General features: G+C 41.7%; 1 protein-coding gene across 4 annotated transcripts in view; it reads right to left on the bottom strand.

The window, feature by feature from the left end:
• IGF2BP3 (insulin like growth factor 2 mRNA binding protein 3) overlaps positions 1 to 15855 on the bottom strand; it is a 110984-nt gene that overhangs the window by 52154 nt on the left and 42975 nt on the right. Inside the window, exon 1 of one of the 4 annotated variants that reach the window (XM_068208865.1) lies at positions 9746 to 9829. The exons of the other annotated variants lie outside the window; for them this stretch is intronic. The gene's annotated coding sequence lies outside the window, so the exon portion shown is untranslated. Of the gene's footprint in view, positions 1 to 9745; positions 9830 to 15855 lie in introns of those variants that run through there. 4 annotated transcript variants of the gene reach the window in all.

Below are 15855 nucleotides of genomic sequence, written 5' to 3'. Positions count from 1 at the left end.
CAAATCAGGGCTGCCCAAAGAGCCTGCAGGTGTAGCCAAGGGCTGCCCAGACATGAACATGAAGAACAGGCAGCTGAAGGAAGTGTAGCCTTGCTGGGAGGCTGGATGGACACAAGGACCAGTGGCCAGCCATTGCCAGGTCTTCTGGGGATGGAGGGGAACAGTGAGTCAGGAGTGGTCAGGAGAGATTTCTGAGGGAACTTGATCTGTGCCTTGTAAGAAGGGACATTGATGAAGTCTCCAGCTACTGTGGAAACAATAAGCTCTAGAGGAGCTTGCAAAATGAGGGGCGTAATGAAAGCCATCCAAAAAAATCTCAACAACAGCATTTAGGGACAAGCTGCATCATAACCAGGTCAGAGAAGGGAGCAAATTGGAAGATCAGGATCCCAGGTCAGTGGCCACAGAAGAGCAGCTTACCAGTCCAAGGGAACATAGGATGAACAAAAATGAGAAAGACAGAGAAACAGTAGCTGAAGCCTTAGAAGTCACCTAATACACACTCCCTTATAACCATGTACCCTTACACATACCACACCCCCTGATGCTTGGTTTCAGGGAGATAGAAATAGCTCAGAATGCTTAAACAGTCACATACCAGAAGCCTTGAAGCCAGAAAACACAAGACAACACTGACAACATGATTTTCATCACCCGGATACTTGAAAGCAGGGGAGCAGAGTGGAGAATCAGAAGCATGACAGACGAGACCCTCTAATAAACACAGTAGAGCTGTGCTCAGCACAGAGGTACTCCAAGATGGTCTTCAGACATGAGTCAACTGAATAAAGGTGGACCTGGTTGCACATATTCTGCTATAAAGACAGGTTCTTAAATTATGAATGAAGACCACAAGACACAGAGAGCAGCATGCCAGAGGAGATGAGAAATATTTAAATGCCAAGAAAATAAATGCAAAAGCCCAAACCACCCTCCTCTTGTGAAACTAGAAGCAAACTTCCCAATAAGCAATGAGAATATGTCAAAAACTCTAAATAAAACACGGACACTGAATGTGGAGAACAGGCTTCTGCACCAGCACAGCTCCTGGAAGCACTACAAACAGCACCTTTCTGCTTACTGCTCCAAACTGCAAGGCAGGAGAAGCTGAGGACATCACAGGGTTTTTTTTTTACTTTAAAAAGAGAAAATGCTTCACGCATTGGGGACCTTTTACCAACATTTAATGTCTTCGACTTTAAATGAATGTGAGAGTTACAGGTTGCCATATTGTCCCCTCCAGGACATCACAACATCCCTGGAAGCAGGGCTGACAACACTAGAGGAGCTGCTGCCAGGCACAGAGGCAAGCTTAGAAACCTGAATACCCTTGGCTAGTATTTAAAGTCTAAACACTCTGTACCACCCCAAAAATACATGCAAGCATTTGGCCATTCTGCCACATAGCAACAGTAAAATCACTTTTCCCTCTGCTTTCTTGAGAGCATGGTTAACTTTCAAATCAGCACAAATAGTAAGCTCAGTTATGGCAGAAAAAATTATGGGATGGGGTAACATGGCTGAATGTGCTGCAGCAGCCTGTGGAAAGCAATACCCCATGAGGTCTGGCAGCAGATCAAGACCAGTCACTTCAGTTGCTTTTCAGATTATATAGCTTTGTGAAATTATTTTGGTAATATTCAGCCTTCTAAAAACCTCCCTATGGAAAGTGGTCTTTTCCAGTCCCTTATTGTTGAGCTCTTACCCACCAGTGCACAATGTGCTACTGTAGTTGTGCTGGCTACCATGCCAGCAGCACAGTAGCGGTACATACTGTTGAACCAATGAGACCAACCCAGAACACAAGGAATGTCTCCCTTTCCAGCCTCCTCTTTAATTTTAGTGCACACGCAGCTCTGCTGCCAAGGCAGGCCATGCCAGGCAGATATTTGATTTGTAAACAGACACTCCAACATGCTCATCTTAGCTGCAGGCTCCAACTTATCTGCTGTTATTCCCAACTAGCATGCAGAAAAATTTCTGCATGTAACCTTATCTGCAATAGTGAGCTTCCACAAGAAAAAGGCAGGTATAGCTCAATGCATTTTGATGACCATATTAGTTTTTTTTCTTGAAAGAGCAGGGGAAAACCCAACCCAGACTTTCCCCTTGTCACCCTTCAGCCCAGCTCTGGGGTGTTCAAGAACAAAAAGCACAATTAAGGCAGACACACTTTGCCTCTGCACACTACAACATGCACAGGGTGTGCCCTCTTTGTGGTTAATGAAGGCTCTCATGCCTTCCAATATGATAAAGGAATCACCTCAGGGTTAACGCTCTGAAAATATGAATAGATGGTGACAAGGAACCATGCAAGCTTTATTTCTTGCATTGTCTCCCACCAGGACAATGCAGGGCACTCCTTAACCTCTATCAGCAGTGGCCATCACAGAACAGCTCCTAAAGCACACACCAGGCATTATGAGAGACATATTTAACTCAGAGAAATTACCTTGGACCCTCCTTTTTCTGGCAGCCATTTCAATAGTCCTAGATATCCAATTTCAGTCAACTGGCATCTTCTAAGGTTAAATTTATAAAGTGGTTCATTTAATGTTCATTTCTGCATGCCCAGAGACAGACAAGACAGATTTCACTTTCAGTTTGCCTGGTGTTTTTTTTCCTTGAACCTTTCAGAAGAATCCTCACAAGAATGAACATTCACAAAAATGTCAGCAACCTAGTTCTAGATGAGAAAATGACCAGGCCTTCCTTCTGGACTGATGGACCAACTGCTCCACTCTCAATCTTTTCCTTGAAGTCATCTCAATGCTAACTTATAGTGCTTTTTAATGTTTTTTTTTTCCCTTCCATGAGTCTTGACTAAAACTAGAGGACAAAATTTCCCCTCAGTACATTTATAAGAACAGGGCATCATATGTGAAGGGATCTAACATGAGACAACCAAGCAGTGGGCTTTCCAGGGGGAATCAAAAAATCACTTACTCCCCTTGTCCTCCACCTCACCACTACCATTTTGGTTTTCTAAGTAGAAAACTTACCTCTTTTCTTCCCAACATCCAGCTAACAAAGAAATTCTGATGTGATGATGATACAGAACCTAAGTCTCTGAACAACAATGCCTGTATGAGATTATGTTTCTTACTGTTTTGGCTGCATTAAAATTCTTGTTAAAATCTTCAGTGCCTGTGGTATTTTTATATCTTCAGACAAGAAATGAAGAAATAACTCAAGAGATCTCTGTCCAAATTCTGGGAAAAGGAAGTGTGATTTATCTGCACTCTTGACTACATCTGTGACTACATGTTACATAAATACTTGGTATAATTTCTTAAAAAGCCAACAAATAACCATTACCCACTTCCTCTCATCTGTTTCTTGTTATGGGACAGGTAACACCTTCAGCTAGCTTTTCATCACAGGAGAAATGCTAAAAGCAAGCTTTAACAAGAAAAACATGAAGCTAGTGAAGATACTGGTCATATTAACCATGTTAGAACATTCTCCTAAGTAATATTGGAATATGGAATATTGTTCTCCTAGAAACCTCTTAGAATAACATTCAAATTAGTTTTGGCAGTTGGCAGATGTAAGCCTAAGCAAATCCATCCTTGGGATAACTTAAATTTGTTCACAGAAGCGGTCCAGCCCTCCATTTCTCTCCACACTCCTGCACAGGTCTTCACTGCCACTGCTAGAGATGTGCATGGCAGCTGCTTGTGCTTGAATGCATGCAGCTGACTATATGCTCTTTCTAGAGGTTAAAATAGTGTCCTTCTACTGTGTATAAATGCATATCCACACACACAACATAATATACATATTCATTCATATCCTTCCTACTTGCAGGGTACCAGGACTCGGCATAGAAGAGCAAGCTGACTCAAGAAGCTGCTTCAGGCGTAAAAAACACAAGTTGTGGGATGTGTTCACAGCACACACGTCTCAAAGAACTCTGCACAGCATTAGCATAGGATGAATATTGGTCACTTCATTCACAATTGGTTCAAGAGACATCTCAAAGTCTGGTAGGACATATGGAATACTGTTTACTGAATTCAGCATCTTGTCATAGAATTGTGTTTATTATTATAAATACAGTTCAAGTGGCCTCCTAAAGGTATTCATAGCTAAATACTCCTCAGGCAAAACAGAAAAAAATATGACTAGAACTCACATCAGCAGCTGAGAGCAGGTCTACCAGGGACAGTTTTACAACACCAAAAATTACTAATTTAGGAAAAGATGTACAGCAGCCATAGAGTACACAATAGGCTTCGTGCACCTCTTTTTATAAGACAGAAACCCTGTACTCTGAGATCTGAATACTGTACTTTGGACATGTACACACCCTGTACTTGTGTTCCCTTATCTCAATATTGAGGCACCTGGGGTGTTTTCCCCACAGGCACTATTTTGAAGAGGACAATGCCAATATGGACACACACAAAGCTGCATGCACAGAACATTGGCTTAAAGTTCAAACACTTTCACTGGCCTTCAGTATCTGCTGAGGTCCAGTCAACCCAACCACCAGTGCTCATGTCACAGGACGGCAGCTGAGGACCAAATCTAGACCTTGCCCCACAACAACTGCAGCTACCTGGTGTCAGAACCAAGACTAGTCTGATGCATTAGACTGAAGTTGGTTTTGACTTTTGGTGGGGTCCCCAAATTCTTTAAACAGTTATATGAAACACCATCACTAGAGCTATTCAAGGTTTAAACTCCAGGTCATTTCACCCAGCCTAAGGCACAATCATCTATACCTCAGTGATTTCAAGTCAACCTTTGAATCTGTACAGTCAGATGGTACAGATGAATTTGACAATCGCCACTCCAGATATCCTTCCCATATCCCATGGATTTTATACTGATTAAGACTTCTACCATTTTACAACAGGTACTGAAACATTTTATGCACTTGAAGACTTCCATCTTCACGAAAGGCAGTAGAAAGACTTAATGCCCTTAGGTCTTTCTTGGTCAGGTTTTACTTCTCCTGCTGGAGATACCCTCAAAGTTCCCATATACATCTTACAATAGCACACAAAGAGCAAATCCAGGCCTCCAGAGAGACACTTGGGTAAAGAGACTAACAAGACAAGTAGCAGAGAGGAGGATGTTCATCTCAAAGGAGGTGGCAGTGCTAAATAAAAGGAAATACCTACAGCCATTCCACTCAGCACTGGGAGAATATCCTCTGTTAAAACTCTTTTCTCTACAAATATAATTTGATATGTCAGTAACTGGCGTAGATTAAACCTATATTCATCAAATTCTTGAATAAATTTCACTTTTAAATCATCCAAGATACTCCAGAAAATGGATGCTTAGATTCTGCACTTCATCATTCTCTATTGCTTTAGAAACCATACCAAAGTGCTTGCAAGCTCCTTAGTTTTGTTCTCGGTTTGAGCCAACTATGAAGTGCAAGCTATGCAGCATTAAAAGACAGAAATAGGGTCACAAAGCAAAACATAATTTGTTAATATAAATCTGTACATGAGTGCATAGGCACAAAACATCATCCATCTTTCATATAGCTCACATACTGGGGGAACAAATAAGTACAGCTGTGTAAACACATTTGCCCTTTAAATACAAAGTATGTAAGGAAAAAAACAGTATTACAAGGATTTTTTTCTTCCCTTTAGTTTTTCCAAATCTACTTTCTATTGTGTTCTTAAATGAAAATTAAAAGCATTGTAGAAGTATCAAATAGGTGTGCAGTGATTTGAAGAAAAAGGGAAAACAAAGCTCTAGAGCTGGTGGATGCTAAGGGTACATGGAGCTGATTGCAGCTGTAAAAAGAAAAGATAGCAAAGATTTGGTTTAGGGGTTTGAAGGCTGATATTTTTTACATATGATTTTTGCCTATAAAAAAAAGCCTCTAAATATGGCAGTGGAAGCCAACCATGAAAAGCAGTCAGAGTAGTGCAGAACAAGTGACAACACAAGACCTCCTTACCAATCACAGCAGTGCCATGAACACAACAGGTGACAACCTGAGTTTGTAACAGAGGTGTATCAAGATGCAATAGCACAAACTACAAAGTCTCTTAATTCTTAGCCATAATCAGCTTTGAAAAATAAAGTTCTTAATAAATTTTCTTTAAAAAGTTTGAGGAAACACTTGCAATTTCAGCTTCAAAGCTCTGATAAGGTTTAACTGCAATATGTAAGTACACATCACCAGCACATGACCCCCAAGAAGTGCTGCGAGCATACCAGGCAGGATATCATCTGTATGCCTGTCCTTCAATTGTTACACCACGAAGAAAGAGCAGCCATCAGTCGCCCTAAACCTTTCAATACATGCTCATTTTCTAACCAGAGAGAAGGCAAATGGTTCAAGTTCTGGAGTTACCAACTGCAAGCTCAACTAGAACCATAATTACAAAATTCCAAGTGGTAAATTATGTACAGAGAGGCTGAAATATTCTGGGTTTTTGTATAAAATACAATCACCTCTTTGCACTGGCCAATAATAATAAAAACTGAATAAATGCTCCATGGTATATACCTCTAAACTACCCCATTGAAGTATAAGTTGTGCTGTTGCAGTGGTTACAAACCACCAATCAGCTCCAAAAAACACTCAGTTTTCTAACTTGGATGTCAAAACTTAAATTCCATAATCCAGAACAAGCCAATCAGCAGAAAAGCTCAGCACCCCTGCCCTTCCCAGCAGAGATAACAAATATTCTAGACCCTCAAAAGTGTGTCTGAGCTTACTTATTTGGCTTCAGAAAAATCAAACCTTCACAACAAGTATATTGGGGTTTCTTTTTTTTTCCAGTGTCAGCTGCTAAGTAAACAGCATGGTTCTCTACCAGGCATCACCAAGAAGAATTGTATCTGTGCAAACTTTAAATATGCAGACAGCTATACAAACAGCACTCATGCACAGCTCCAAATCTAATAACGAGCACGCAGTTGTAAATCCATACGAACCAGACCTCGCGAGGATATGGCCATCTGTGTAACAACTGCAATGCACTGTACTGCTGTGGCGTGTCATGTTCCTCCCTCATTAAGAACACCAGCACAAAACCATGCATGTGAAGCACATGCCTGTTTACAACAATAACTTCCCAAGAAAAGCTCAAAAGACTGCAAAACTGGCAACAAGATAGTGCAGTTCAGCCTCACAGCTGTAGGAAGTGTGGTGGAAATCAGCTCATGGCCTGCAACGCTCGTCCCTGCCGAGGAGGCTGCACTCCCAACACACACGAGCAGAACCAGACCCCAGGGCTTCCATGCAGGAACGGCTGGGAGTGGCTGCAGCAGGCAGAGCTGCCCTTTGCACTGCACCTCCGAGCACGTAAGCAGCAAGAGCAGAGAGCCTGCCTTGTAACCAAGAGAGAGAAGGGAGAAAGCCTAAGGTGGGAGCCACGTGCACCTGGAGCTTCACCAGCCGCAGCCCATGTTCTCCTGCACCACGTCTCCACACTGCAGCTCTGGCCAAGCCAGGGGCACTTGATGGCAAAAGCCATAGCAGATAGTGACAAAGGGGTGAGAGGCTGGAGAGGGTGGCTGGCCACAAATCTCACCAAGTGAGTCCAGGCACTGCTTACAAAGCTGTGCAGCCACTCCACCAAGGGTGTCAACCTGTTGGGTGCCAACAGAGGAAGCCCTTTCATGCTTAGAATTTTTTTAAGCTGGGTTTCTTCTCCTTTTTGATTGTTGCTTATGAGCTGTGAAAGACTTCATTGAATTATATATTTTCATGCATCATGAGTCACGTTCCTCCCCTTTTCTTTGTCCCAACCATAGGCCGTTTCTGCGACTGATTCAAAAATGCAGGGACATCCATTTCTCTCATACAACAGGGTTTTCAGATTTATTCATGATTTAGAAATGCACAGCTTAATTTGTACTGCTTTACAGCCTGGTCTCTGTCTTTTAATGCCGTGTAACTTGTTCTTTATAGTGGCTCAAGCTGGGAAAGAAACTAAGCACAGCTTGCAAACTCCTCAGTTCTGCTTCTAAAGCAATAGAGAATGACGAAGTACAGAGACTAAGCATTCATTTTCTCAAGGATCTCAGATTATTTTAAAGTGAAAGTCACTCAAGAGTTTTGTGGCTATAAGCATCAAGGAATTCCATGCAACACCAAGTGTTACTATAGGGCAGGATACCGTGCAAGCCCTAAGAGCTATTCTGTTTGAAAGGGCAATCATTTTGGCATAAGCCAAATTATCTTTGCAGAGCCAAGGCTCCCTGCAAATGCTGCTTCCCAGCACTGAATCTCTGAGTCTTCCTTCTACCTGGCTAGTCCCATCAGGTTTTTCCCTGCAGCACTGGTCACTCTCCATGTGCTTGAAAAACTTGAAAAAACACAAACTGCTCTGAAGGCATCTGCAGCACAGAAGCCAGAGCCCTCCAAAGCCCACAAAACAGGACCTCTAAGGAACAGCTGAAAGACTTGCAGTCATACCAGCTACAAGAGAAAGGCCTTGATCCTATGTAGGTATGAGGAAGTGGAGAGAGAGGGGACACCTAGAGCAGCAGATCTGCTGAGCTGTAAGCTGGCTACCACAGTTAGCAGCTGTAACCACACCAAGAGAACAGGAGGCTGATTAGCAAGGCCATATGAGGAGGCCATGAGATGGACTACTGCTCTCTCATCAGCACCAACCTAGCAAAGCAAAGCCCTGCCCTACCAAAATCAGCGCTTGCTCACATCTCTTACACTTTTCACAGCCTGTCCCTGGCCCACAGATGCTGCTTGCTCAGCCAGCCCCACACACCACATTTCCACTGCTGCAGAATTTTCAGGGCTGCCAGACCAACACGTTTCCACTGCCTGGGCTGGGAGGTGAAGAGAGTCCTTGCTCACACAGCAACCACCCCCAGCGCTGTCCCCTGCTCCGAGCCTGCTTTGCCTGTGCCATCCTCACACCACTGCCACGCCACATGGCACAGGCTTGCTGGGAGGACAGTCTGGGGCAAACCCACCCATTTCTTTTGGGCAGCAGATATAAAGACACACAGACTATTGTATGCTCTTACTGTAAAGGTAAAGCAGGGGGCAAAGGAAGCAGGGAAGGAAGGAAGCTACATTAAGCTTTCAGTTAGTTAAAATAAATCTCTCTTCCCCTCCCCTTCCCCCTGGCCTCACATACTCAGCTCTAAACATCCCCCTTCCCACACCCAGCACAGAGCTGTCTCTCAGGATCAGGCTCCAAATGCAGGCTTTGTGCTTCAACCAGGCTGTGCTCTGAGGAATTGCTTCCTTAATGACCAGAGGCAAACACCACATGGTGTCACAGCACAGCACACAGGTCCAAAGCAAAAGTTTTGTGGAACACCTCTGAGGGAAGTGCAGCAACCTTCACACGGTGCACCCAGTGTCACGCCAGTAAAACAGCATGAAATGCTTTCAGGGGCTTAACTAGTTCAGCTTTTTTGGAAGGAAGGTATGACAAAAGCACAGTCAAAAATAGACCAGCTTTGGCTAATATAACTGATTATTCTTTTAACAAGGTCTCAACCACGTCTGAAGTGGTTTCAGTAATGGTGACAACAATCAGAACAAAAGACAGCAATATGACTTCACAAGAGAAACAAGTGCTTAAAATACTCAATAAAGCACCAATATCATAAAGAGCACAGATGCCTTAAACAGGCCGAAACCCACCTCTGCTCTCTTTCAGTGACATTATAAAAAGTTACGGAGACCATTACAGATATGCTGCCCAACTTTGCTCATACACAGAAGAAATAAAATTGGAAGTTTTATGTATTAGATTAGGACACAAAATATCCACTCCAGAACACCTCGAGTGAAACCGTGCCTATTTGAACGATTGCTTAAATGAGGGAGTGACTCTTTAGACAGCTAGGAAGCCTGCGAGTTTGTAGCAATGTCAAACTGCCCTATTTTTAGCATTGTGTGTCAAGGGCACATGCCTAGAAAGCGCTTTCACTGCTTCAGCAGTTTACTGGAAAAACAAGGTAGACAAGCACATGCTTATTTACAGACAGATGAGCCCAAATCTTGTGTGTGAATAATCACATGGGACTGCTTCAGTTTTACAGGGTGACTCATCGGGGCAGCATCAGGGCTTGTTACAGAGCCCCAGAGCTCAGCGCTAGCGGAAGGAAATGGCTGCATAGCACACAAAAATCCTGAAGCAGCACGAGAGGGGCTGGGCAGTAAACTGAACGCTAATGGACTACATTAATGTTTTCCAAATGTAAAGAAAGTCTTTCAAATAGGCAAGAATGATAAAGGGTCTGCAAAAAAAAAGTGCATTGTTTACAAAGACTTTACTTACATTCCCCACTGGTTTTCTATTTTAGGTTCTACATACGACTAATTTTCAAACTTTTCAATACCTCTAGCATCAGCTGTTAAAAAAAAAAAAAAAAAAAAAAAGGAAAAATGTTTCATCACTGGATGAAAGCATGTACAGCCATCTAAAGGAAGCAAGAAGCCTTAATCCTTAATGACCACCATTTCTACTGTTATTCAATACTTCCAAAACTCTAACACTGTGCATAACACCATATTACCAGGTAGTTCTCATTTTTTAATAGGAAAAATTATCAAACAAAGGTTTTGCCAATACATATAACACCTGACCCTCTGCTTTCAATTAATACTCATATACCCACTGCTGTCTCTCGCCACTGTCACAGACAACTCCACTGCATTTTCCACTATCAAGTGTCCTCTATTTGAAATATTAGCTGAGTTGTTTCAAGCAAATTCTTTACTGCAAAGCAGTGGCAGACTCACTGAGCATCTTTACACTTAGCTAATAAGCTTTGCAGTGAGGAAGACAGCAAGGACTAAATGATGCACAATTCCAGAAAACTGAATATAAACTCCTTCATTCTCCATTCTAGTGGCATGGAGGCACCACAAGATCTGTGCTTAGACCATCTACAAGCAATTAAACAAATATTTGGTCAGCAGCAAGGTCAGATCTCCAAACCTTCACCAGCTGCGTCAGAAAGCTAGCACAGCCATATGTAAACAAACAGAACAACTATGAAGCGCTGCATTGCCTGAAAACATGACAATAACCAAATAAAATAAATTTTAATGTATCAATGTATGTGCAAGACAAGCAGCATTCTACCTAAGGTTACAGAAGGGTTTCTGTACCAAGGAGTTTTATTTTTCAAAGCTATGTGCATGCCTATCCCACCAAAAATCCTTACAACTTGGTATGTGGTCCGCAGCATCCTCAACAGGTTTGCAAAAAACAGAAATACTAGAGCAGATACTAATTAACAGCCCATGGTATGCTCCGCTTATTCTGAACACAAATATGAAAATCAGCTGCCACATGGTCTCCAGAGTTCTAGTGGAAGAAGTCATTCATCTGTTACAGGACTGAAGTCAGAAACTGGAAGAAAAACAACCTAGGTCAATTTATTTGAGTTTTTCCATTGCATAGAAAAATCTTCTCAGGTATGCTGACTTCAACACCCATTTTCACTAGTTTGAGAAACTACCTTAAGTTCTGTTTAAGAAAAGTTAGCAGAACTTTCCAGAGTTTCTCCTTTTCAAACTCTCATAGATAGTGAAACAATTAGGTGCTATGTGCTGATCAGCATGGTTCATAGACTACAGATACTCCAGCATGTGACAGCTACATCCAGTATTATCCATACAGAGTTCAGAAAAGACAAGGTCAACTAGCAAACAGGTCTGAAGGCAGGAGCAGATGGCACAAGATGTGGTCAGACATTGCTCGGAAGGGTTAACAGAATGACAGTGTTGTTTTAAGGGTAGGGCCTTGGCTGCTGCGACTGATGTGCAAACTGTGCTGTTCTTAGGACAGTAAATAAGGATAGCACCGGACCACTGTGTAAAATTCCTGTTGCCAGCAAAGCAAGGTAACAAATAGAGCTTGGAACTGGGGGAGTGGGGAGGGAGGAACAGAGTGGAGAGATATTTGCACCTTTTTTTGTCTGCATTAGTAAATAAGGTGTCGAGAAACAGAAATCCCACTAATTTTCCATAGGAACAGATGTTTGCTTAACACTACCTCATTTTCAACACTTACTCATAGAGAATACATCACACAAAACATGCTGCTAAAAAAATAAGGGAAAACAGAATAAAACAAAAGACAGTTCCAAGTTACTGTGTCAGGATAAGCAAAGTAGGACATGAACCTAAACCCCATACTGCACCTTTTCTCCTAAATATGATCATACTCCTGTGCTACTATTCAGGTGATCTGTGTAAACCACAGGTGACATTTTCACAAACTAGCCCAGCATGACTGCTTTGTGAGCATCCATACTGCTGCAGTTTAGAGAGCTCAGCTCTAAAGATTTGTAGATGTTCTACTGCTGAAAAATTATCCAGCTATACCCAGCTAAACCCTACGTTGCAGGGGTGAAGGGTGCAGGCAATCTGCCCTCCAAGCTCAAGCAATTACTAACTGGGTTGCTGCATGTTGACCTCAAAACCTTGATATCAGGTATGGCATGTGGCTACCTTTGTCCTTCCCCCTCTCTCCCAGTCATGCAAAACACCAATTGTGTCACCTCAGGCCACCTTTAACCCTCTGTTCCAACCAAAGTCTGCCTGCACCACCAGCCCTCCAGCTCTGACCCTCTGGGACTGCCTCACCCAGACAGGGTTTTGCACATGGGATCCAAACTGGTCAGTCAGTGCAGCACTCTGTTGGGAAGGGGACCAGGGAGAGCAGGTGAGACTCAGAGAAGAGAAGCATCGGCAAAGTGGAAAAGCTTCAGGCAAGGAAAAAAAAAAAAAGGAAGAAAGGAAGTAAGGAGAAATAGCTATATAACTGTATAAATCTGGAGGCATCAAGGTTATGCTCAGGGTTGTTTTTTATCACTTTGCCTCAAAATATTAAGTAAGTGAAATTCATTCTGAAATAATTTGCCTAAGATGAAAGCAAATACTGTCTTAAAATCTTAAAAACACTGTCTTAATACAAAACGCAACTACCCAACAACCTTTCACTGGCATCTGTTAAAACAATGTCACACCAAGTGTCCACCTAGTCAATAGCTTGCTTAAAAATCATAGGTCAGTGTTTCTAATCTAACAGCAGTAATATACTACAGTGTTATTCAAGGCAAATGTTTTATTTTAAAACTTCAGTTAATAATTCTAACTCTTCATTGGAAGTGTTGTGAAAGTTTTTTTTCCCTTTCAGATGAGCAGGGGGTCTGACAGAAGGATCATCCAAAATCATGTACATCTTTTAGATAATGGAAAAGAACTATGGATTTTAAGACCTGATTATACACACATGAAGAGGCAAGGCTGAGAAAAGCAGACTGGTTTAGAACCTCCCACGAGTCACTGAATTTGGAGTTCCCATTACTTTAAGCCCAGCCTGTCTTCAGAATTAAGTTCTGCTAATTGGAAGATGTAAAAGCAACAATTTTACTAAGAGACACATTGCTCAAGTGCAGAACACACCTCAATTAGTAGTTTTTCCTGCAACTCCAGGCATAGACAAGTTTTTGTAATAAAATGGACAGGAAATTACACTTCTTTGAAATTTAAATACATTACTTTTTTATCAGTGTAACTTAGTTCTTATATTTATGCACATTTTAGGAGGCATGCATACTGTTCATAAGTCCAATACTCTCAGTAAAGTGCTAAATAAAACACAGTGATTTATATAATGAATCATAAAAAGAAGCCTCAGTCTGAAGAACTAGTATATGAGAAAAGATACAGAGCTTTAAGTCTTCTAAAACTTAATGACTGCAAAATTTTTTCTTCTTAAGATTACTACCAGTATTCAAGAAGATATTAATTTTCTTGCATATGATGGAATTGGCCAGCCAAGAATCACTGAGGTGACACACTTAAAAATTTAGAATTACACTAGACTTTAATCATAACTTCAATACAATAGGAGGATATGATCTGGTACTGTAACAAATATGAAAATTTACCATCATTTTGACATCACCTTCATTATAGCCCTTCTTTAAAGCTATACCTTTAGTTAGCTTTCCTGGCATCAATATTTCCCACTTTGTTGCCACTGTATAAAAGGCAAAACCAAAACCAGCGAGGTAAGCAATCACAGTTGCACTGTAGAGAACTCTTAGGATTCCACTGAAAGTAACTCCCAAAATAACTTAAAAAAAACCAAACCACACACACACACAAAAATAGCTCTCACACAAACAACCAAGTTTCATTTTTACTATACTTCTTTTAAACCATTAATGAGTCATCACTTAAATCACTAGCTATGTTTATAAAGAATTATTCACACAGTAAACTAGAAATCATAAAATGAAACTGTATATATTTCATATACCATCTTTTTTTCTCCAATAAACTAATTAGAGACACAGGAATTCACTGATTTGCAGGAGGAGGTGTTGATTTTTTTTTTTTTTTTTAGATTAGCATTTTGAAGTGTATTTACCACAGAAGTTGTGTTTCACCTCATGGCAAAAGCTCAATGTCTCCTACTTACTTAGCCTACACAAAATTTTCCTCTTTACCAGAAGGGTTTTCCACCAAAAATGAGACCAAGAAAGATTGTGGTGTAGCTGAACAACACAAAATGCAATTTGTGGTGAAGTCTTTGTAGGTTGTGTCATTTCATATTCTTTCCATGCCTTCATGGGGCAGCGAAGGCTTCATTAGAACACACTCCAAGCAAAGACTGACTCCTGCAATCACTGCCCACTTTGATTAGTCTTAATCTTAGTGGAAGCTCAGCAATTTTCACTGATTGCTTGTTTGAGGGACTCGCGATTTGCGCAATGTTTATTTTGGGCCGTCACTGAGGGAAGGGTGTAGCCAAATGGGCAGTCTCCCAATCCAGATCACACAAAATCCGGCACTCGCACTCTAGGAACATCTCAGCCTCAGCCAAACCCAGGGAGCCTGCCTGTGTTGGGAAGGGTTGAGCTCGGCAAGACCCACCCAGAGAACTCTTGTGAGATGGAAACTGCCTCTCTACACCCTGGAAAGCCCCACCAGCTGAAGCACAGCCCAGAGAAAGCAGGAGAGGGTAGTGGGGACAAACTTTGTAATGAGGTATCACAGGTTACAAAGTGAGGAGCACAGATGTCCCCCAAGAACTGTAAGAAGCACCTATGAAGAACTGTACAACGTAAAGTGGACTCATAATGAACAAGAGGGAACAGTGTCCTACACACTTCAGGAATATTTTGAAAAACCTGTATTCCTCTCCTAAACCAAACTAGAAAATCCAAATGAGAAATACCTTTACTTATGGTGGACTGCCATCCACACACAAACCCTGATTTCGCTAAAACAGTGAAATATGCAGGACACATTAAAGAGCAAGAGCCCTGCTCATTCAAATGCCTCTGATGAGCCCAAAACAGACTTTAATGTGGAGCACACCACTTCCAGTGAAAGTGGTGTGCATCATGGTACCTGCATCCAATAGTCAGTATGATCCTGTGGGTTGTGTATTTTGGGTGACAGCACATGTGCAATGTTTTCACTTTACTCAGTGAACAGTTTGATGAAGTAGCTATTAGAAATAAGAAACAAGTTTAACATTCAGATATAATCAAAGTTTCTCTGTATATCTTATGTCACAAGAAAACAGAAAGGAAGAAGCTATGCCTTTTAGTTTCCCACATTTCTCTCTAACCTTCTGTTTTCTTGCTTCCTGGAGTAAAGATCTTCTCACTGATAGATTGTGAAAGGCTAGGCTGATTAATAAATTTGACAGATACACAACAGAGGAGACAACAGCTACAATAGCATGGGAATGCAGGAAAGAGCAAAGACCATGTTAATGACCCCCTTATGACTGCAGCTGGAGTCAAGCAGCAGGATTTCCTTAGACAGCATTGCTACATCTGGATTGCTCTCCAAGGGAAATGAAAAGCAACACTTCTACAAGATATTCTGCCAGATATGCCAAAGCTACAAAA

The sequence above is a fragment of the Anomalospiza imberbis genome, chromosome 1, assembly GCF_031753505.1.
Source record: "Anomalospiza imberbis isolate Cuckoo-Finch-1a 21T00152 chromosome 1, ASM3175350v1, whole genome shotgun sequence".
Taxonomy (NCBI): Eukaryota; Metazoa; Chordata; class Aves; order Passeriformes; family Viduidae; genus Anomalospiza; species Anomalospiza imberbis.
This window is presented reverse-complemented; position numbering and strand designations above follow the sequence as displayed.